At 42.9% G+C, this 21,989-nt stretch overlaps 1 protein-coding gene across 1 annotated transcript in view; it reads right to left on the minus strand.

The window, feature by feature from the left end:
* Nucleotides 1-2,714: 2,714 nt before the first annotated feature.
* The window catches only part of sNPF-R (short neuropeptide F receptor), a 437,511-nt gene continuing 418,236 nt past the window's right edge, over nt 2,715-21,989 (minus strand). Inside the window, exon 4 of the mRNA XM_065221931.1 lies at nt 2,715-2,779. The gene's annotated coding sequence lies outside the window, so the exon portion shown is untranslated. The remainder of the gene's footprint in view (nt 2,780-21,989) is intronic.

The raw sequence follows: 21,989 nt of genomic DNA on the forward strand, positions 1-21,989 counted from the left end.
TGCAAACCCTACCCTCTTATCCAACATCCCAGTGATTCCTCGTGGAAGTGCAGAGTATTTATCGGCTTCCATCAAAGCGAGTGTCACGCCAACACATTCCTACTCATTCCTTTTTTGACCTGTGTTCGGGCGCGGCCGGCGCTGGTATTGCCTAGTTTGAGATCACCAGTTTTTACACAATGAGAATGATTGCTAGTCCCAAGCATTGGTTTTTTGTGCAATTACAGCAGATCTGGCAAAAACAGAGTAGCAACCTTGGGCGGTCAAAAATGCTCATGCTCATATCAGAGCGGGAACTCCTTAAAAGTTCTAAGAAATTCAGGAAAGTACAGAAAACTTTGAGAAAGTTTAGAGAACTTTAATAAAGGTCCAATGACCATAGAGAAGCGTTGAACCCTTTACTTCGGTCAGAGAGCGTAGAGGGCGTCATTGTGCCAATTTGGTCGTGGCACATTTCGAGTATGAGAGAGTGATTGCAGTTAGAACAAAAAGTGCCTGAGGGGGCGACCCCGGCGTAGTGGTTAGCATCCATACCTCTCACGCCAAAATCACGAGTTCAAATCTCACCCCCGTACAAGTCATGAATGACGCAAGAGCGTTAAAGTGAATATAAAAAAAGCCTGAGAAAAATGCAAGTACTTTCGCGGATTACCCGAAGTTGCGATAGTCAAGTCACATACAAGCAGGCATAACACTCTTAAAATGTTAATCGAAATCGCTTTTAACGGTCAATTTAAATGTTTCTTAGTTGGTAGTACCACCACTTGTGGCGCACACAATCAATTACCTTTCGTTTGACGTTTACGCACTACAGCCATCTGTTGAGTGTCTTCCCCATAACAGTGTATACAACAGATGGCGGTAGGATTTACACTGAAAAATGCTCAATATGTTGTGTCTGTTTGTCCGTGATATAACATTGAGGTAACGTTAGGATAAAATCAAAACATTGAGAAATATAACGCATCACTTTCAGAAATACTTCACTTAGCACATTCGGCCATATGAGTACCCAAGTAACCATGTAGTCGCAATATAGCTTGTAAATTCTTACTTTGCTTGAGTATGGTTAGTTGGGGAATCTGATGAAACTGTCACGTTTTGAAACTGATCCCTTTCGTATTTCTTTCATTCTCTTTTCGCACACGGAGCGCTCGGTGGACCAGCGACTTTGGACGTGAGCCTCGTTCCAGATCACCATGGCAATTCAGTGACAGATGATGGACATGAAACCGACCACAAAAACCAGCCAGAAAGGAGTCAACATTGAACCAGGAACGGAAATTAGTGCAGATTTATCTTCCTCGGAAAACAAGAAAAACCCGAAAAAGGCGGAATCATGTTAGAACCAACCAAGAACGATCTACGGAAGGAAATTGCCTGTGAAGCACGGAATGATATACGAAGCGTTAGAAAAAAAAAAGTCCAATGGGTTGCTGGATCTGCAATAGAGCTATCACCTCCTAACTCCCGGAATAAAGCTGTCTACAATGATCCTAAATTCGACATTGTAGAGAGAGTTCTTCCATAATAACACTGCCGGCCAGTGGGGGTTAGAGGGAATTCACACACACAATGACCATGGAGAAGCGTCGAAAATCTCAGGAAAGTCTAGACTTTCGGGGAAGTTTAAAGATCTCGATGAATTAGTTCCGATAAATTATGTGCAGTTACATGATGTTTGGAAACATTCAAGACCTTCAGTGAAAATCTTAATTAATTTAGCATGACAGCACTGCTTTAGATACTCTGTCATTTAAACTGAATATTCCACGTTTTATATTGGGACTCAGATTAAAGTTGAATGCTTTTTGAGTCTGAAGAACATAAATATCTATACCCCCTTTCAGAATATATCTAGATGAACATTTCAAAAAGTCATATCTCCTTTGATCGATTCTCTGCATCGACTTTCCCTTTCGTTATTAACTTTGCTGCAAAAACATTATCTGCCTGTTTTGACGTTTTCTGCACTAGTCAATAACTTCATTTATCGAACTGTGTGATGGAAATAGCCAGAAATGTATCCGTACAGCCGTGGTTCTCAAAAGAGAAAGTCGAATAACAGAATCGATCCAACCATATATGAACTTTTCAGCGTTCACTCGGCTGTCGACAAAAGCAGGCCACTCTCGATGTGTGCTACGCGATCGTCTGTTTTCTCGACATCAACCATTGTGTGGTCCTCCTCAGTGTTCTTCATCAGCAGTTCTTTCGGTCGATGCGTCGTCGACTTAGGAAAGTAATCGTTTCGTGATGAGTGTGTAAGTGTTGACCACGTTTTGCGTCCATTGCTGCAATGGAAGCGCTCTGACCCCCGTTGGCGTAACAGCCATACAATGAAACCACTGGAAGCAGCTCCAATTCTGATGGAGGAGGCTTTTTGGATAGCGGAAGATAAAGTGTTTATTGCGTTGTACCTAAAATATTTTTTAGATTGACCTTTTCAACTAGCGATAAAAGAAGATTTCCAGGTAATTATCAGTGCATTCGATCACAATAGATAAAACATTCCAATGTGTGGACACTAACGCTGATAGCTTTCCCCCTTTCCAAAGGGTCTGATAAGGAACAAACACACAAATCACATCACCAGATAGCCAATCGTCTATAGTTCCTACAACAAAACCTCAAACTGGACCTTCTGCCTCGGGCCCAGAAGTAGAAGGTCACGGAGCTTGGTTGACGAGAGCTGACAGCCATCTGTTCCTTTGGTTGCCTCCAAGATGTCAGTAAAACGATAACAATCTCATTGCCGCACCGCGGGGGGTTTGGAAATCTGAAACGAAAAACAAGACAGGCAAGTTTCAATAGCTGAATTCCGAATATTTTTGATATGATCGATTCTTAGAAATTATAAAGCATTAACTTCAACCAGCTCGCCTGTCAGCATCAGGTGACGTTTCCCGAATCGGTGATGTTACAATTCCCTGAAGTGAAACCAGCCTTGATGATTGCAACCAAGTCACGTTTCCCCAAATATCCGATGAAGGATCATAAGAACGCCCTTCTGCTGCTGGAACAGACAACAAAACATCGCGCTGATGAAAATCCATTTCCCGCCCATAACTTATTTCTGGCTCTTTTTTTTTTGTGCGCTTGTTGCCTTACCTTCAACGTCGCCATTCATCTCCAACAGCCTTTTGAATCAACTTTTCGGCAACATGCGACCGGTTGGTTATGACGAGAGAGCGAAAAGCTAATAACAACTCGCTACTACCGGCAGACTTGAAGCTTGTTATCAGCGAACGAAAATCCACCCTTTGGTCTTGCTGTGTATGGGTGGAAAGGGGAGGGACGGACAGGATAGATTGTTTGAAGTGGAGAAATGGGGGGAGAAAAGCAACAACGAGTGATGACAGTGATTCGCCCCCGAAATTATTAGTTCCACGCCTTTATGATGTTGGAGATTTCGATGATTTTCCGAAGCAGGATCATACGGCCGATTAATTCAACTCAAATTGTAACTCAAATTCGCAAAAACGTAGGTTACTCCTAGCCTGAGTAAAATTTTCGTCGATTTTTCCTATATTCAAGCAGATTTTTGAGCAAAACTGAGAAAAATTTTACTCAGTCTTTGAGTAACCTACGTTTTTTGCAGTTTTGAGTGAAACCCCGTTTCTATTTTGAGTCGAACTCATTGGTCGTGCAGGAACGCATTTTGTCAGACAGGGATGATGGCAGGGAGGACGAGTGGTTGAATTTTAATTTCGAAATGTCGCTGTCGGCGCTACAGTACACGGGCACGACATGACAAGAAAAGTGACTGGTAAATTGGAATTTCAGTGCTCTCTAATGAGTTGGTGATAATTTAGAGTTGTAAATGGGGTAATTTTCGAAGAAATCATTAATAGTACATTATTATTCATGGAAAACCGGAGAGGATAGTAAGTTACGCCGAGTTGGTAGCATCACTTTTATTTGTGTTTGAGTGTTAATCAGTGTCACTATTGTTCCGGAACGAGCCATTTCAATCGATGTCTTTGAATTTTGTTTAAACCCTAACTATAACCATGCGTCTCCATGTGTAATTGGACATTCGAATGGAAAAGCTCAGGAACGTGCATATACCTAATTCCTGTTCGTTATTTTCAAATGCTTTACAGAGTGAGGGTTTCTTTTGTAGTAGGCAGCAATGCGTAAAAGTATTCAAAGAAAAATTTATCAGCCCGGAATGAACCTTGGATTATCGAAAATAATCCACATAACACCTCTTCGGTATGAACTTCAACACGAATGAAAGCATTTCTCTGTATGAGAATTGCTGTTATGAGAAGCAATAAACACGTTCCACCTTGCCACCTTGCCAGAGCTGGCAGAATTCTTCCATAAGGTATTATCTTTTCATTGTTCTGAGTTTGCCACCACAAAGCTCCGACATTTCTTTGTTGAAAAAAAAAAATTACGCACGTTTCGTTAATTCCCCACAGAGGTTTATATTCGGAAAGACCTACCAGTTTTGGTACACGACCACGGAGATTAACTCAAAATTTGGTAGAATTTCTCTCATTTCGGTAAAAATCGGATAACTCATGCACTGAGTGGTACTCAAGAATTGAGTCAACGTAACTCAGTTATTCAAATAGGGGCCTCAGATAGCCTAGTCGGTAAAGACTCCGTACGATGGTTTTATTTGAATTATCGTTTGCGAGAAATTGGCGATGGAAGTCAAAACTGACAGTTACGTTATATCAAGGTATACCTTACCAAGCCGGAAACGGAGGGTTCTATTCCCGGTCAGGACTAGGAAATCTTTCGGATTGCAAATTTATTCGACTTTCCTTGGATAGAGAGCTTGCCACACAATGTGCTATGAGTAACGTTTATGTTGGCCATGAATAAAACCTAGTTTTCTAAAGTGAGTCTATAAAGAGATGTTCCCCGTCAAATGACGAATTGGTCAAAACTCTACCTTCCCGATTTGCAATTTTTTTTTTACAATTATGTGTTATAGGCAGTCATTCACATTTTTGCAAAAAATCGGCCATTTTGGTACTTGTTGAATGATTCATAGTGGTGTCATTGTCATTTTTCAATACATTGTTGCACGAAGACGTCTCTTTTGATTAAAATGACGTATTTGAAAAAAGTTGCAGGAAAAAATAAAGTCTTTCTGGGTCAAATAAACACGGAATTTTAAATACCGTAAAACGGGGTATCTTTGATAATGCGAGTAACTTTGATAGTATAATGTAAAGATTAAGTTTACCCGCTGCGCTTTTCCAAATTAGAAACATTGGTTCCATATTGTAGCTTAGGCTATTTCCGTTGATATCGTATATAAATAGTTTTTATTCAGTATGTGTTACATTTTTCGATTGTTTGAAAAAGCACTCAAACCATCACTTTTTTATTTATTTATTTATTTCTTCATCAACAGGCTTCTTGGCCCCAATGATGGATAAGTTGTTGCCAATGAACTAAATTAATATAAACCAGCATAGCCTTAGCAACGTCTCTTCGTGTACTAAGTGTATCCAGACGAATTAGCTGACATCGGTGCTCGTAGTTTGGGAGACGAAATGGATCCCGCCATGGTAGTCGACGAAGTGCGAATCGAACAAACCGCCGTTGCACTGATTCTATTCTCTCAATTCCATTTTGGTAGTGAGGGCTCCAAACAGTCGAACAGTACTCCAATGTCGACCGAACTAATGCACAGTAGAGCGCCTTTAGACAGTAAATGTCCGTGAACTCTTTTGTTAACCGGAAGATAATGCCTAGAGATTTTGAAGCTTTATTCTCTACGAACGACACGTGCTGCTTGAAGGTTAACTGGGAGTCGAGGACAGTGCTGCACAATTTCGACAATACACAGTGATACTCAAAATTCTGCTTTGGTCACTCGTTTGAGCTAACAGTCATCGTCAAGGCAAACCATGTCAATTGTCAGTGGCATTTTTGTCAGTGACGAACATGTGCTGATTTGTTTATTAGCTAAATTTAAAATGAAATTAAATGTCTTGAGGAAAACATTCACATGGAGCCATTAAAGTGAACAAGCATCTACGTCCTGAACAGCTTGGATAACAATAATGTGACTCAGAATGCAAGAAATTACCCTTTCTGTTAGCAGGTGAATCTTTGTCATTGACGAAAAAATGAATGAGATTAGATTATTGTTGAGAGTGAGATTATTGTCTTGTTTTGAATGTAAATATAATTAAATATGTAAGGCAAATGAAAGACCACTCCCAAACCAACGGTCCAATTAAATATTGTAACCCAGTCACATCAACAACACATAACACAGAACACATAACGGGAAGGAGTAAGGATGAAGGTGGGCGTTGGAAACAGGAGAAGGATATGGACAAGGAGTGGTGGGAAATTGGGAGGGAGGTGGAAATGGGCATAGGTCAAGGGGGAAGCTACTGGGTCAAACTGAAGAGAAGGTTCTCTTGCACTTCAGCCATTGCGCGAGATAGTTCGATCTGCCAAGGTTGCTATAAGTTTTGAAAAAATAGTGAAGAGTTACCAACAAATACCGGCTAATACAACCGAATACGGAGTCAGGTAGGACCCAATCAATAACCCGGTAGCGGAATTCCCAGCCCTAAGACCACCTCTCATATTCCCTTCAGGACCCATTAATTACGGGCTAAGCCACGAGGGCGTCCGTTAACACGCCAACACCCGTGTAGCAAGCGTCCATCGGTAAGACACCGACGACCACTGAGAGACCACCGTCGATCAACCGATCGAGTCCCAGTGCCACATCCGTCGTGCCACACGGTGACAACCGTCGAGCACCGGCATCCACTGTGAACAGTCCGTTCATCCGCCGCCGAAAAACCCCACCCCCTGCAGAATCCCGTCATCGCTGGCCAGCACAACACACACACACACACACACTACAGATACCGAAACCGTAAGTAATAAGTGAGTGGGACAATAAACGAGTTAAAAGTGATAAAGAGGTGTTTTGTACTTCGGATCAGTGTCGACAAGCCAGGAGCCGACCTTGAAACTCCAGGGTTTCAAGCTCGAGCTAACCAACAAAAGAGGCGAGTGTAGCCCACCCCAGGCGATCTCCGTGGCTAAACCAGAGGTTAGGGGAATCCCTTTAAACTAGCCCATCTGGTTACACATTAACAATATTTAAAGAACTAAATTGATTGAGTTTCACCAATTTTTGACGTAGGACTACGTCTTTGATTTCTATATGGGGGTACACTTTGTAAAAACGGAAAATGGAACATGTAACAAATTAAGAAAGATTTTGAACGTTAATAACTCAGCTGCCCCTGGTCCAATTTCAAAAATTTTCAAAAATCGATCAGAAATATGGCTACGCATCGATAATTATGTTGATTTTCAACAAGACACTATTGAAAAACTGGTAAATGTCCAGCATTGTCCAAAAGCGTCGAATTAACTAACAAATCCACCAATTACCTACATGCATATGCTGCTTCCCCAGCACAGTCGTCAGAGAGTAGTAAGTAGACGAAACAAGTCGAAGTGGCATTCGCCTCCGATCCTCGGGCGCGTGCGAATAGGGAGGATGGAATTGCGTAATATTTTGCACACTCATCGCTATATTCAGAACCAAACGCAAATTCTTCGAGATAACCACCATCCGTCGTCTGGCTCGCCGTGGCGGTGTCTGACGTATCTCCGGTCTGATTTACGAGGTGTGCTGAAGGTGTTCCTGAAAAATGAGATTCGTGATGCTGTCACCTACACTAAACACGCCAAGCGTAAGCGGCCATGGATGTTATCTACGTTTTGAAGTGACAGAGACGCACTCTGTTTGGTTTCGGAGGTTAAATCATCACCAACTTTGGCAACAAAACGGCTCTTTTCAGGGCCGCCAAGCTTATTACAGTAAAGAGTAGTAATAGAATTCTTCTGCCTGTTTGTCCATATTCAGAACCAACGATCACACAAAATGCTCATGTAATCAAACTGGAAGCAGAGGTACAAATTATTTTGATCAACCTTGATCAACTTTGAATCGCCACGGCCGGATATTTTCGATGGAAGAAGCAACAATCTAGCATCTAATTCGACGAAGACATTTGTGAAGCCGAGTTATTTACGAAAGAGAGTGTCGATGAAGAGAATCAATGTAGATAGGACCTATTGAGATTTGTTTTCCGTACTGAGCTCCAATGCTACCAACGCCAGGAAGGCAGCTCCCACACCTGGACCCTACCAATCGACCCATCAACTCAACCGGGGACCTACGGCTTTATTTCCCAAAGGAAGGTGTGATCAGAGATGTTATGCCTTAGAACATGCCGGTGGCGCCGACTGATATTGGACCCAGGCCTGCTGGGGTGAGAGGTAAACACGCTAACCACCGGCGCCGACATCTTTCAAGGTGATATCACGGCGAATGAGATCGACCCAAATTTGAGTTTAGTTATCTCAGAAATAAGAAATAAAGTGCAGGTACTCAGCTATGAGTAAATTTGCCTCATGGTTTTCTAGGATTTTCCAGGATTTTCCAGGGAAAAATTTCCGAATTTGAGAAAAGTAAAGATTGGATTCACTCAGTCTATTGGTACTACTCCGAGACTGAATAAAATTTTCGTCAATTTCCTCATTTTCTGGCAGATTTTTTAGGTTTTCCACAGGAAACCATGAGACAAATTTACTCATCGCTGAGTTCCTGCACTTTTGGCGATTATGAGTGAACTAAACAAAAATTTGGGTCGTTCTCATTCGCCGTGTACGCAAAAGGAAAAGAGCCAGTGTCGCTATACTTGATAGCAAACTACTCATAATGGGAGGAGTCTTTGTAGCTTTTATACCACTTGGTTGCACATCATTCTGCTTTAACCTGAAAAGATATAAAAGTGCGCTGCTGTACGGCATTAGCTCACAAAAAAAAATCAAAATTCTGCATCAAACCGTTGTGCAGTACAGTCGGTTGTTTGATTTGCTCACTTGTGCCAGTGATATTAATAGTGCTACGCGTTTGTTTACGTTTTCGGTCGTTTCGGTGCATCGCGTTTGATGTCGAAGCGGAAGAAGAAGACAGACTCGAACCAGGGTTCGAACCCTGCAACCCAGTCTAACGCTGCCCAAGGCGGCAAAAAGACGAAGAGAGACGCATCCGACCGTGGAAGTGTCCATACCCCAAGAAATAGTGGTCCCCAGGATAACGCCACAGCAATCAACGGTAGTGACGTCCGTGCTTTCGGCGGGTCCGTTAAAAACTTGGCCACGGGCGGCCAGAACGGTCCGAAAGTGAAATTTCCACCTCTGGTGGTGAAGTCAGTACCACTCGACAAGTTGGCTCAAGAGATGGCATCCCTTGGCGTCGCTGCCGAGTACAAGCTGTGCGGGATTGGCACGAAAATCATCCTCCACACCAAAGCGGACTACAACAAAGCTTTGGCTTCGCTGAAGAATTCCAAAGTGGAATTTTTCACACACGACATCCCGGGTGACAAGCCATTTAAGGTAGTCATCCGAGGCCTTCCGAATTTCGAAACGAAGGTGATCGAAGCTGAAATTAAAGACCGGTACAAGCTGGCCCCCATCGCCGTCTTTCGGATCAAGAGGAGGAACGAAAGCCAGAGGAAGTACCAGGATTGCCTTTTCCTGGTACACTTCAAGAAGGGGACGGTGACGCTTAATGCGTTGCAAGCAATCCGCTCGCCCTTTAACGTCATCATCCGTTGGGAGTCCTACCGTGGTGGCCACCGCGATGTAACGCAGTGTCAGCGCTGCCTCAACTTCGGATACGGCACCCGAAATTGCAACATCAACCCACGATGCAGCTTCTGCACCAAGGACCATGCCTCCTCCAACTGCCAAGATGACAGTCCTGAGGTTATCAAGTGTGTCAACTGTGGCGGTGCTCATCAGGGCTCTGACAGGCAGTGCCCCAAACGCGAGAAGCTCAAGCGTATCCGAAAGGATGCATTGACCTCCAACCAACCAGGACGTAAGAAAAATAAGTCCCCGACTTTCGGGCCAGGCGATATACCGCCTCTTCGAACCAACCAGCAACCGCGAGTGCAACCCGCACCACCCCCCCCCCCCCAACCAACGGCCGGTGAACAAATTCCACTCCCCCCTGGATTCTGGAGAACACCGCCAACGCTAGAAGGTATGTACTCGGTGGACGAGTGTTGGAACATCGTCCATGTTACAAGCGCTTTCCGCAAGTGCACCAACAAAAACGAACAGTTCGAAACTATCGTGAAACTGGCTATGCATTATGGCGTCTAAACCACTATGCATAGTCACATGGAACGTTGGTCCTTAAGATCAAAAACCATCGAACTTGCGGACTTCCTCCGCAAGCATACCATCGACGTGGGCCTCCTCACCGAGACCCACCTCACGTCCGGTGACAGTTGCTGGTTACCGGACCACAATATCAATCGGCTTGATCGTACCAGCTCCAGGGGGGGGGGGGGTGGTGTTGCGATCATCGTCAGAAACGGGATAAAATACCGCAGTCTGTCCCATATCCGCACCCCTATCATCGAGGCCCTTGGTGTGGAGGGGGAGTCGGCGACTGGATACGTCCAGTTCATCGCCGTCTACTGCCCTCGACAGTGTGCCGCCAGCAGTGGACTAGCGGCTAAATTTAAGAAAGACCTGGCCACCATCACCCGTACCGGTTCCCGCTTCGTTGTTGGTGGAGACCTGAATGCTCGCCATGAGGCCTGGCGGAACTACCAGCAGAACCAGAATGGCCAGCCCAAGAAATAAAGATCATTTAAATGTCACAAAATGTCACATTAGCTCACAAATTTGCACAAAAATGTTATTTATAAGAACATGCTTTGATAAGTAATTTGTATATAGTAGATTAGGTATATATAGTAGTTGTAGGTTAGTTATAGCTGTAAATAGTAGTTATAAGAAGTCTCCTTTTTCAATTTTGAAACAAACCAATCCCACCAAGGTGGTCATTCTTAAAACAGGCCTGATAGGACTAGGAACTGTAATTAATAATAATTTAAATTTCAAAGGAACTAAAGTTGAAACGACGCATCTGTGTCACTTGTTATATGTAAACCACACAAATTCAAGAAATATAGATCATTTAAAGTAAAAAAAAAAGGCATTTGCTCATTTTCACAGCAATAGCAGCAGTAGGAAGGTGGTGGCTAATCCACTCCTTCACACCTAACAAGCAACAATTGACTGGTCGTGGCAAAGGAGAAAAAGGTCTGGTAAAGGAGGCGCCAAGCGTCATCGCAAAGTTCTTCGAGATAACCGCCATCGGTCGTCTGGCTCGCCGTGGTGGTGTCACACGTATCTCCGGTCTGATCTACGAGGTGTGCTGAAGGTGTTCCTGAAAAATGAGGTCCGTGATGCTGTCACCTACACTAAACACGCAAAGCGTAAGTGGCCATGGATGTCATTTTCAATAAAACGGCCCTTTCAGGGCCATCAAGAGTAAAGAGTTGGAATAGAATTTATCTGTGCTTGTTTGTCCATATTCAGAACCACAAGCCCCCAACGACCACACACAATGCTCTCCAGAGTTGTAATCTTGTAACCAAACTTGGAAGCAGGGGTGCAAGTGATTTTGATTGATGCTCTTAATCAACTTTCTCTTTGAAAAAAAAATGTTACAAATTGAATTTACAATTCAAAAACGGAAAGAGTTGAGATAATAGATGATCAATCAATTAAAATAACTAAATGCTCTTCACATTTATTCCGTCCACTAGCGGTCATACGTCACTTCCGTTCGTGCCCCTAGGCACAGACCCTTCTACTTTTTTTTTTGCCAAAATGAGTCTACTCAATTTTCAGGTTGTCTCAGCGTCCATGTAGAACACTTTCGGTTCAAAAAACCGACCAACCCGACCGGTCGGCACTCTTGGCGAGATGAATGGGATCCAATTTACCGAGGCAAAAATATTTCCAATTTTTTTCGCATCGAACCATTCATTGTTGTTGGGCTATCCGATACTTGGACACAGGATCAATCGACACTGTTGTGCATTATTGATTGGAATGTAGTTTTTTTTTATCAACATGAACTTTTTACGCTCACCAGGAAAGGTCGCACTTAAAATAAATTGAGGTTTTGCTTTTGTTCCACCACGAAGTAGGTGGGGAAAAAACAATGATTGAATTTTGCGAACTCTCAACAGCTAAGGGGAAACCAATTGTTAACCACACTGTAGTAGGTCACTGAACACTGACTACTGACTGATAATGAGAGCTGCCCCGTCGAGTGATTGGTTGATTGATTGAAAATTTTTCATTTATCGCTAGTTCACCTTTCAGGTCAATTGACCGACCAGCGCTGTCAATGTCGACTGACATATTGTATATGTATGTGCGTTTGTGTGCAAAAGTTGAGTGTTTCGGTGGAAACTGGAAGTGAACGGTTTGGGAGAAAACAATCAGAAAGCTTTCAAACTGGAACAACTTCGATGAGATTCCCCTTTTGTGGCATAAATGGAGTGATGTTCCACGAAATGGTTGATTTAGTGGAGGCGCGGGGTTGCTCACAGAATGGGGAAAGTTTTAACATTGATGAACATTTTAATTTGAGAATGAATCGGTGGCATGGTTCGAAAGGTTTTTTCTTGGAAAAAAAAATCTGTTTCCATATTCGTGCTTGGCAGTCGCGAACTAAGTATAGTTCACGGTTCACGCGTAGAAGGAAATGTACCCAAGTAGACGAGAATATCAAATCAATAACAAGTTTTAACATTAAAATTGGGGAACAGATCATCAAAAATTGTTTTTAGTTTGATTGATATAAGGTCTGTATCCACATTAATCCGGACACCATTTTGAAATATTGCACGTAGGAGTGAAAAATTTCGCTATACCTCAGTCATTAGCTGGGAGTCATTGATGAAAAAGACTATGATTGGTGTTTACATTCCATGTTTAGTGTTCAAGATGGCGACGAATGAAAAACACGTGCGCGAGCGGATTTTGTACAGACTTAATACAAATCCTGACTAACGGGAAATTACGAAAAAAAAAATGATTTACCTAACTGCACTGTTCACGGTGGGCTCAAATCATTTGCGAAACGTATGACGGTCGAGAGAAATCGAGAAGTGATCCTGTTATGGACCGAAAGAAGAAGATGATATTAAAGGAATCGAACGTCTCTGTTCGAACGGTGGCTCGTAAATAGTGAATTTCACCTGGTTTTGTCCAAAAATCAAAACAGCGCTTAAGGCTGAAGTCGTATAAAGTAAAAACAGTTCCAAATCGCAACGACAAACAGAAGTTGACAGCAAAATCATGGGCTCGACATTTGTACTGCGAATATTTGGCGAAGTTTTTATGCGTTGTTGTTATTTCTATTCTGCAATTGCCAAAAATTCTATAGCTGAGTATTTCAGAACGAAGAAGGCATCGAAATGTCCCAAAAAAATACATTATTTCTAGATAGAGCTGGAATTAGGGCGTAATAGCTTTTGTAAACAATGACTTTTTTCAATGATTTTGAAAAAGTCAAGGCTCGCCAACGCAAATCAAGATCACTATCAGGTAGGAGTAGACTTCCCCTACCCGACGGTTATGTTGCTTTACGTGGTCATGCCTTTAATTCCTAGAAATCACCAAGAGAAGTCATTGTTTACAAAAGCTGCTACGCCCTAATTCCAGCTCTATCTAGAATTTGGTAAGCAGTTTGCACGTGTGGCCTAAAGATTAAATACGCAGACAGACATTCAAGCAAGCAGGGCGTCAATCGACCAAATCGATGCGACGAAGAGACTGATGGCTTTTTTTCTGTTAAAGTCGAACAGCTTCGCAGCATTCTAGAACCTCAGTCGGCGTCCACAAACAAATGTTCAATTGCTTGTATCTCTTTCTCCCGTCGCTCCATTGGTCTTTTTTTCAAGCTTCGGTGAAATCTTTATCTTCATCCGGATCCGGATCAATCTTTATCTTCATCCGATAGGCCAAAGTAAATTCATTGGCGTTTCAATGGCATGTTAGGAATCCGTTAGGCCGTGAAGAAGCAGTGTTAGATTTTAAACAAAATCTCAACGATTGGTTTCTTTTTATTCTCTTATGTAGATAGTATCAAAAAGCACAGTGAAGAATACATTTATTCATACAAACAGGCCACCATTACCGAGCATGGAAAACTGGATAGAAACGAAGCATTGAACACATTGTATGAGAGAAACAAGACTCGAGTTTATTTTAGAGCTTGAAAAATTTAGTGCCCTGCAGGAAAGCACAAATTTTATCAAAAATGTTGTGTAAATTTTCATGCCAAAATTCGTTAGAAATCACTTGCTCACTAGCGCCACGTAGGTTACAAATTGCCACAGTAAAATTGGCAGACTATCATCTCATGACAAATGGAATGTTGGCTGAATGTCATAGACAACAGATCCGGCCATGTGCACCTGGCCATCTCTTTCATTATCTCGCTTTTCAATGGAACTGCGAATTTGACGTCAAACTCACTGTTGCATATGCGCAGTGGAAGAATGAAAGAAATGACAAATTCACACTTCCGTACCTGTTCTCCTCGACATGGATGATGGCTCCCGCAGAACTGTCAGAAAAACAAGGGACAGCCCAGCCCTATGGGGTAGTACGCATTGGTGACGTAGGACTACGTGGTCTTATATCAAGAGCAAATTTTCATTATGTCGTAAGTAACATTCGCACCGATCCGAGAAAAATAAAGTTTTGTTTTGATGACCGAAAAGTTATTCCTATTTCCAATTAAACACATATAATCTCATAGTGATAGCAATGTTTAACATATTCAGCCGGGTTTTAATCATACAAAGGCAAATCGCTAGCTTTCATGCTAAGAAATACTGGTTTTTGAGTCAAAAGTTATTATACGTCGTTTGGTGGCCCCTATTGTTACTTAAGTCAAAGTGTATTTACCAGGATATTCGGGAGAATTATCAATTACGTCTCCTTACGTGCAGCCCATTCATCATTTTAGGACCACCGAAATCATCTTAGCAACAAACAGTTCGATTTATTCACTTTAATAATGAGAAAGCAAAACAACGAAAGTACACTTTTCACGGGTTTCTCAGTGCTGTTACTTAAGGCAAACGGCATCTCCATAGAAATCGGGTGACTTAAGTAACATCGAAAACTATTTTGATCGGAAGGTGATTACGTCAAAAAGTAATTCGACTGGTAAATAAATTTAAAAATGGGATGTGATCCTATATTCGGACAGTATATAGTGTAATAGCAGGAGCATCGATTGACACTGATAGCTCGACTTTGTTTACCTTTGTTACATTCGACGTAATGAAAATTAGCTCTTGATATAATACATGTTATTTGTTAACTGCAGCAGGAGCTTGTGTTTTGTGTAGGAATAGAATTTGAGCGGAGTTCTCTGTTTATACATGATTGCCCTGAAAAGAACCTTTTGCTATGAATTTTAGTTGGGCCATGTTCAAAATTTAACTCTTTTGGAAAATCTTGGTGGCCCTGAAAAGGGTTTAAAGCCTTTAAAAGGTGATGATGATGCCGTGTAAGCAGCTGGATCAGCAAATCGGACCGGACAATCCCATATTCTTCGGTTCAATGATTGGGTACTCGCAAGAGTCTCGGCCCGTCTGCTGCTGGACAGGGGTTGAACTGGTGTCTGCGACAGGTTGGAAGGCCGCAGAATATCAGTGTCCACCCAGCTAAAGCTCCTCCCCTTTTTAGTTTTTCTCGTTAAACTCCTTCTCTCAACAAGTTGGTGTCGTGACCGGACTAAATTATAAAAAGTGATGTTGGTTACGCGCTCTTTTAATTGAAAATTCGATAAATATTTAATCGAATACCTGGAAAATCTTTACGATTAATCATTAATGAATAATTGAACTTTTAGGCATGCATAGAAAATAGTGTAATTTCATGTTTTTTTGTGGTCTTTCGAAAATGTCGAACATTTCGCAATATTTCCGCTTTGCTCTTCTATCATCCAGAACGACAAACGTATCAATGAATGTGTTTGCTGCCGAGTTATTAACGAAACAGAAAGTCGATGAAAATAATCGATCAAAAGATGGGGTCGTTGGGGGCGTCTGGTTCTGAATATGGCGATCAGTGTGCAAAATGTTACGCAATTGCATCCTCCCTATTCGCACACGCCCGAAGATCGGAGGCGAATGCCCCCTCGACTTGTTTCGTCTACTATCGACTCTCTGATGACAGTGTTGGGGAAGCAGCAATGATACATTGACATTTTTCGTCTAGAAACGATTGCCTGGTGACTTTGTTGGGGAAGCAGCATATGCATGTACGTTATTGTTGAATTTGTTATTTATTTCGACGCTTTTGGACAATGCTTGACCTTTACCCCTTTTTTAATAGTTTCTTGTTGAAAATCAACAGTCGGAAGCATTGCTATCGATGCGTAGAAATATTTCTGATCGATTGGTGATAAAACTGTACAGGGGCAACTGAGTTATTAACGTTCAAAATCTTTCATAATTTCGTTGCATGTTCCATTTTCGGTTTTCACAAAATGTACCCCCATGTAGAAATTACAGACGTAGTCCTACGTCAAAAAATCAAAACAATCCACTGTGGTTGATTGGGAATCTTGTTGGGAATACAGTTCTCGATGAACATTTCAAATGGTCCTATCTGCTTTGATCGATTCTCTTCATCGACATTCTCTTTTGATAACCACGTGTACGCAAATTCATTTGGTGCTATTTTGCCACACATGTTGATAGCAGAAGGTCCTATCTTATGCTTAGAACGTTGGACACAGCAGGGAATGCTTTTGAAGTTGAGTTATTAATGAAAGAGAAAGTCGATGAAGAGAATCGTTCAATGCAGATAGGACCTTTTGAAATGTTTATTTAGAGGTTAATGAAAAATCTCGCGAAAATTTGATCGTTATCGAATTTTTGTCCAATGGCAATAAAGTAAAATTTGCATGCATATCCCAGTACAGTTCAAAGTTGCATGCCGTTTTGTGGTTTTGCTTTAAAGATATTGCTTTATGTTAGTTCAGATTTAATAGACATTCCGTCTAAACAAACCATCACCATTTAATCCTCATTTTTCGTGAATTCTTCCACTTGCATCTTCATTCTCGATTGAAGTATTTTATTCAAACCTGGTTGTACTCGGATATTTGTGTGATACCCATACACAGTACTTTTGTGCGGTAGAACTAATTGATTTGATTTTCAAACCGGTACGTACAAGGACCGGTATATTCCTGACGCAAATTTAATCGTTTCTGGATGATTTCGCCTAGCTTTAGGATTTCTCGAAGCATTATTCAGTTAATCGAATATAACAGGATACATCCTAGCTTGGTCTCCTTGTTTTTCGTTCTTAGATTTCCTCCTTTGCAGCTGCCTCATTTCCTTTCGCAGTTTCGAAACAAGACGTTTATCTCATCTAGAAACTTCTTTGTGATTGCTATCTTGTGATAGAGATAGTTCGCTAGGTGTTTTGGGGACTTCCATAACTATGTCCAAAATCGAAATATCGACAGCTCACTAGTAGATGGAGGGGTCTGATCCGCACCATATCCAACCAATGTGCACCACATCTTGAAAGCTTCGTCTCCGGTAATGAATTCAATTTTTATTTCATCTTAAGTACCATCGTTTGTAGGATCTTCAGTAATCATTTCGGAGCCGTTTTTCACTTGAGGATGAACAACGTGCGAAAATGGAGCAGCGTCGGATAGTAGCCTAAATGAAATCCATAATAGACGAGTGCACGGGTGGATTTGAGTTCACTCACTCGACAAAAAATGACACAACAGCAGGACTCTGTTTACTAAAAATGAACATATGAATAATACTCGCAACATTTGAAACGGGCCTTTCAACTTTTGTACACAAAACTTCGCGCGAACCGAATACGCCCACGCCAATACGCCGATATTGGTACAAAGTTATCAAATAAAGTTCGTAGGCCATAATTAGGAACACGTCTCAAAATTATGTCCCTAAATTTCTAAAGATTTCCTAAAGTGAAATCTTCTTAATTTGTAATAAGAATGAAAAGTGTGATGTTGATTTATTAGGCTAGGATGTTACAAAAAGGTAAGTCTATTCAATTCATGCAATTATCAGATTGTTTGATGACCCCCGAAGCGTAGATTTTCATTAGTACAATAATATGGCAAGATCATGCCGCCTAGAAATCGAAAATTAAGAGAATTTGATTATTTTTTTTTTTTAAATAACAATAAATGTTCAAAATTTGTCCCAAAAATAGGCAATTGATTTACGGCTTAGAATTTTGCAGCAGATGTGGTGTTAGTTTTTCATATTGTGTATTATTGCTGAATGAATGAGTTATTTGCTTGATAGGCCAAAGTGAGGGGTTTGGTTGACATTACATCCCGTAGCCCTATTATCCAGGATGGAGCTCACAGCTATTAGAGTGCTAAATGCATCGTTTGTTGGGGAAAACGTTTCAGGTGAAATACCATATAGTATCCAATCTACGAAGTATATCATAACAACGCTAACGCTAAACGTTTCAGAACTCATTCTTTGCTCGACTGTTGAGCTGTTCAGTCCGTATTTTTCGCTCGAGATCTCGTTTCGATTTTGTTTCGTTTTGTGCTGTCGCGTTGCGCCGTGGAAGTGTCGCCACCTTCTTGCCTTCTGGCAAGTTTACTTGAACTTGCAAACACGAAACAAATGGTGCGTAAACGTGCCAATGAGCCAGCAGCGGGCCCTTCAAAGAAGGTGCTAATCAAGCCCAGCGCGTCGCAGGATGACGCCGGAAAACGAGTACTGCAAGCCAACCAGTATGCAGTACTCCCGGATGAAAATGACGATGGTGACGCCGTTCCCATTGCAAGATGAGAGTGGATTCCCCCGCTTTTCACGCCGGTGAAGGATGTTGCCAAGCTAGGTGCCGAACTGGTAAAACACAAGCTGCTGCCACGCTTCAAGCTTTGCAGCATCGGTACCAAAATCATGTGGATTACCGTCGTTCGAGGCGGCTGCGGTGAAGTCCGAACTGGAGCGGCTTGGGCTCCAACCTGAGGCTGTGTTCCAGATGAACCACCGTTCCATCAACAATACCAGCTTCCGTGACCAGTTGTTCCTGGTGCACTTCACGAAGGGATCCACCAGTCTTGCGGCTCTGAGATCCAAAAGCCGGGACCTGTTTCAGGTCATCATCAGTTGGGAGCATTACAAACCTCAACATCGTGATGTTACGCAGTGTATGAACTGCCTCTCCTATGGCCATGGCACCAAAAACTGCCATATGAAGACAAACTGCGGCAAGTGTGCTGGAACTCACTCAACTGCGTCCGGTGAGCAAGTTGATGACATAGAGCCAACGTGTGTCAACTGCGGTGGAAGCCATCAAGCCTCCAATCGCGGACGTCCCAAGCGAGTGGAGTTTATTAATATCCGTCGGAAAGCTACAATCAACAACCAGGTCGGTCGCCTCCGTAATCATCGTTCGCCTCCTGTACTCACGGAAGTCCAGTACCCAGCTCTCCAGCCCCGTCGACATGTTCTGAACCTAGCCCTGCTTCCGCTCAACAACCAACAAGCCAACCATGCGAGTATTCAAATGGTTCCCAACAGTCGGACAATTCAGCATCGTCTCACTGCTGCTGCGGTCCAGCCAATTTCAGGTTCATCCACCGCCCCTGGTTTATCATACGCTGCTGCTGTCTCAGGTGATCCTGTCGACGATTCTCCGTTCACCTCGGAGGAACTTGTGACGCTCGTGGCCGAGGTCATCATCATCATGCGCACCTGCAAGACTCGATCTGAACAGCTACATGCTGCCCTGTCCCTTGTCACTAAGTATGGACCGTAAAGCCATCAAGATCTTAAATTGGAATGCGTGCTCCTTGAAGAGCAAAAACATTGAGTTTGTTGACTTTCTCAACGAACGGCACATCGACATAGCCGTCATCACCGAGACTCACTTGAAGCCCGAGCTGAACGTCTTCCTTCCCGACTTTCGGCTCGTAAGGCTTGACCGCACCAGCTCCGGGAGAGAGGGAGTGGCCATCGCTGCGAGGCGGAACATCAGCTGCCGGCTACTACCAAGCTTCCAGCTGAAAACTATCGAAGCCATCGGAGTTGAGGTGAGCACATCACTTGGTCCAATCACCATCATCGCGGTCTACCATGTCACCATCGACATCTTCATCAGCAACATTGGCGATAACATCTCCCAACCCATCGCCTATCAGGAACTGAGCTCGGACCACTATCCGGTGGTGGCCGAAGCAGGTTCCTCGGCCAAAAGGTTTCAAGTTTCCCGGCGAAATTACCATCGGGTCAACTGGCAGCAGTATCAGCGCTGTGTGGGCACAGCAATCTATTACGACGTCCTACCGGAGTCGTATGAAGAAGTCGATCAGTGTCTGCAAGCCATCGAAGAGGCGATATCCCGTGTCAGGGAGCAACACGTACCAGCATCCAGACAGGTGAGTCATACTCTGAACCTTGACAGCCCAACCAAAGATCTTATCAGGCTCCGTAACACCATTCGTAGGCAGGTCCAGCGTTCTGGGCTGCCCCACTTGAAGACCAATGTCAATAGGCTAACCAAAATTATCCAGGCCAGGATGGTGGATCTCAGAAATAACGACTTTACCAAAAAGATTCGCTCTCTCCCAGATTGTGCAAAACCATTTTGGAAGATGACCAAAATTTTGAAAAATAAGTCGAGGCCGACCCCTCCGCTTTCCTCTGTTGACCAGATTTAAGACCCATCCCTACTGATAACCCCAGTTGAAAAGGCCAATGCTCTTGGCCAACATTTTGTGATTTCACGTAATCTTGGCCAAACCATGGTGAGCCCCCATGGGCCTACCGTACTGGAGGCAATGACTCTAGGCTGGCACCCCCGTAGAGTGCATGATCATAGTAGAATATCAGCTGATGAGGTGATAGCAGCTATTAGAAGTACTAAAACATAAAGGCTGCGGGATTGGATGGTGTAGTCAACCTCGAGTTGAAAAACTTGAGTATTGACTTCTTCAACCATCTTACCGTTATCTTCAACAAATGTTTGGAGCTTGGCTACTTCCCTGCATGCTTGAAGTTAGCCAAAGTGATTCCAATACACAAGCCTGGCAAAGATCCTACCAGTGCCAAAAGCTATCGCCCCATCAGCCTCTTGTCCTCCATCTCGAAGCTATTCGAAAAGTTGATACTCAGCCGTCTGCATATGACCGTTTACTTGGATGAAATATGAAGACACTCTGAAAAGGTTACGACATTTCAGCCCATCTCCAGCATCGTCCATCCTGTCAGGCAGTGCGGATGAAAAGAAGCTTAATTGATTGTGATGTGTATCAACTGTGAACAACAACTCAGCACCCAACAACGAATATCCTTGATCTCCTTTAGCTATTATTTCACGAATTCGCTTTAGGATCCTTATGAACCATCTTCTGCTTCGTCTTAAATTTTGGCACGGGTAAGCCTAAGCCGGGAAATCGGATGCGTACGGGATTCACTCCTCCATCATCCATCGCATGTGGGGATGAGATGCAGCCATGTTTATGTTCTCATAGCTACCTTCCTAACCGTTCGAAGCAAGTGTGTGACGTCTTCTAACTTTTCGTAGAATTCGATTAGCCAGCAGCATTCTTCGGTGCTTTCGTAAAGTATAGCTCGTTTTTTTGGTGGCGCGCCCTGGGAGGAAATTTGATTTGATGTCAGTCAGTTAATGCTTATTTATGACGGTAGACTAGGGGCATTTAATGGTTTCATCTTCCGCTTTTGGCTATTTAGGCGAAATCATAACAAGGAATTATGGGAATTTTATTCGAGACTGCTGGAACTGCGCGCACTTAATTGACTCGTGGGGGGTAATGAAATCCGGCGCAGATGAGTTCTTGTAAGGGTGCTGCCACCGCAATGTACCTAAATGTTGTTCCACTCGAGAATCGGGTGCCATCCCGGCGGGGGATGCGGACGTGATGTAATGGGAATGGGTCGTAAAAATTGTATTTTCACGTACAGACACTTGACGGCGCTCAGAGTTGGAAAAGCGGAGGAAAAGGTGTGCTAGGTAACTTAAATACTGTAGATAGGTGGGGGAAATATTTGTGAGCATAAGAGCCAGTTTACGTGAGTCGT

The sequence above is a fragment of the Ochlerotatus camptorhynchus genome, unplaced genomic scaffold (genome assembly GCF_037179485.1).
Source record: "Ochlerotatus camptorhynchus isolate MF236.1 unplaced genomic scaffold, CSIRO-AGI_Acam_v1.1 ptg000150l, whole genome shotgun sequence".
Lineage (NCBI taxonomy): Eukaryota > Metazoa > Arthropoda > Insecta > Diptera > Culicidae > Ochlerotatus > Ochlerotatus camptorhynchus.